Below are 2,860 nucleotides of genomic sequence, written 5' to 3'. Positions count from 1 at the left end.
GTAATATCTTGGAGATCTTCCCCTATATCTTGTAATTCATACACGCATTTGACATATGATATGAAGAATTTGAAATGCATGATGAAATATGGTGTCTGACGAAATTCAGCATGTGTGCATTAAAGTACTTGAGGAAATAAGCATGCAGAAAGCAGTCCAAAGTATCAGAGCACCATAGGACTTAAGTTTACAACTCATCAGAGCAAACACTTTAGAAGAGCAAGAGTTGTAACTTAACAAAAAAACGCCCATATATAAGAGACCCGCTTGAAGACTAACTCAAATTTATCCCCCTTTGTCATCAAATGACCAAAAGGGACGAAAAATGAGGACTAACGCCCCTGAAGAATATCATCATGATGTTAATGGAGGAGCGCCAGCGTTATTGGGGTCGTCCGTTGGTGTAGGGCCTGCCGCAGTGTCATCCAAATCTTCAGCTTCATCCGTCTCACGCGATAAAGAATATGAACTGGCGACCAGCTGAGGAACTTTGGCCTTCTTGAATTTCTTTGAAGGTGGGTGAGACCAGTCAAAGTCCTATTGGAAGTCCATTCCCTCGAGATCTTCAGCACTATAGAGATGTGAACGAATAGCGCAAGTGCAGTCGAAGACTTGATGCAGATAATGGTGATTCTTCTTCACAGTGTTTTAAGTGAATATCATGTTCTGAAGAATAGCACCAAACTGACGCTTGAACCACTTGTGATTTCAATCAACTTTCTGGTGAAGACCGAGGAGAAGCTCACGATCAGTCATAACACGGGGAGCAGTGGCTTGAGGATTTTTCTTTGAAGCTTTGGCGGCAGAATCTTGTGTTGCAAGTCATCATTGGTAGAATAGGAAGCATCCTTGCGAATTTGACCATCCAATGGACGAGTGCCTTCATCATTAACAACTGCTTTGCCCTTTTCATCAGCTGAGGAAATATTCCCTTTGAGGACTTCAATAGGTGGCAAATAGCTGAGATGATTTTGAAAGTCAGCCTTGTAATGAATTGAAGACCTTGATCTGATCAATTTCATGATCCAGGGAGCATAAGGATTCAACTCAAAAGGTGACAGAGTAGCATTGGCCAAAGTCCTCATGAAGAAATCGTGGTAGTTGATAAGGATACCATGCATGATATTGAAAAGCAGATTCTTCATGATGCCAACAACCTCTTCTTATCAGAGTTGTGGCCCTTGATTGGACCGAGGGTTTTGGTCAAGATGCAATACACTATCCTTGGCACATAAAGTAATTCCTTAAAGAGGAATGTGGTCCTTGGAGCTTGGCCAGCCTTCAAAGGCTTCATCAACACTTACATCAAATGATTTGATAGTTCAGGTTCCTCATAGAGAAGCAATGCACCTTTAGTGGGAGGACTGACTGGGACAACGTGAAGCAATTCAGAGGCCGGAGCTTTGTAATGGGTATTTTCAGTCATCAAGTCAATCACCCATGAATTCACATCTTGCACATTTCCAGTGAGGTGCAGTGTTGCATAGAATTGAAGAATGAGTTCTTCATTCCAGTCATAGATGTCAGTGCAGAAGTTCAGGAGTCCAGCATCATGAAGAACACTGAGGACAGGTTGAAAGCAAGGAAGTGATTCCATATCCACGTGAGGAATTTGCTGATGCTCAAAAACCTTGTCCTTGTCAAATTGGATTGTAGAGTAAAAGTTCATCTGACTTGTTGTATACAAGCACTTGCGTCGAAGTCTTACAGAGTCATATGGATTGTAATCCGTGAAGAAATGATGCTCAGCAAAGAAATCAGCTTTGAATTTCTTCTTCTTGGAATGAGGATTCTGTGGCTTGGGCTGAAGATTAACAGCTGAAATCTTCACAGCCTCTTATTGCACAATTTCTGGAGCCACAGACTGAGGAATTTTAGTAGCAGATTCATCAGTAGCAGTCTTGGCCTCCATTTCTTCAGCATTAGTAGCTGGAGTTTCTTCTGGAATAGAATGAAGAGAAGTTTGACGTTCTTCAGAGCCCGTATAAATTTCTTCAGTCTGCATAGGGGACTGAGGAACTTGATGTAGAGGAGTGGTGAGAGGTGAATTGGGATGATGTCTTTCCCAATAATCATCATTCAGAAAAGGAGTTGTAGACCCAATATCCACATCCTCATCTTCTTCATCAATTTCTTCAATGCCTGCCTCTTCAGATGTGAACTGAGCCATGGGCGATGATACCAGTGGAGTTGAAGGGATATTATCCACTTCAATTTCTTCATCCAACTGCTCTGAAGTAGTAGCAGAGGGATTTTCTTCATCACTGTCATCTGGAATGACATATTCCTCACCAAAGGGAACGATTGATACGTCTCCAACGTATCTACAATTTTTTATTGGTCCATGATGTTATATTATCATTCCTGGATGTTTTATAATCATTTTATAGTCATTTTGTATCATTTATGGTACTAACCTATTGACATAGTGCCAAGTGCTAGTTGCTCTTTTCCGCATGTTTTTTACATCACAGGAAATCAATATCAGACGGAGTCCAAATGCCACGTAACTCTACGATGATTTTTATGGACCAAAAGGAAGAAGTTGGGCCCTGGTTGCACCTGGGGGGAGTCTCGAGGAGGGGACAACCCACCAAGGCGGGCCAGGAGGTCTAGGTGCGCCATAGTGGGTTGTGCCCACCTTGGGTGCCCCCTGGACCGCCTCTTTGTTCTATAAATACCCCAATATTCCAGAAACCCTAGGGGAGTCGACAAAATATTTTTCTAGTTGCCGCAGAGTCCAGAACCACCAGATCCAATCTAGACACCATCATGGAGGGGTTCACCACTTCCATTGGTGCCTCTCCGATGATGCGTGAGTAGTTATTTGTAGACCTACGGGTCCGTAGTTAGTAGCTAG

This window comes from Triticum dicoccoides, chromosome 4B, assembly GCF_002162155.2.
Source record: "Triticum dicoccoides isolate Atlit2015 ecotype Zavitan chromosome 4B, WEW_v2.0, whole genome shotgun sequence".
Classification (NCBI taxonomy): Eukaryota; Viridiplantae; Streptophyta; class Magnoliopsida; order Poales; family Poaceae; genus Triticum; species Triticum dicoccoides.
Note: the sequence above shows the minus strand (reverse complement) of the source record.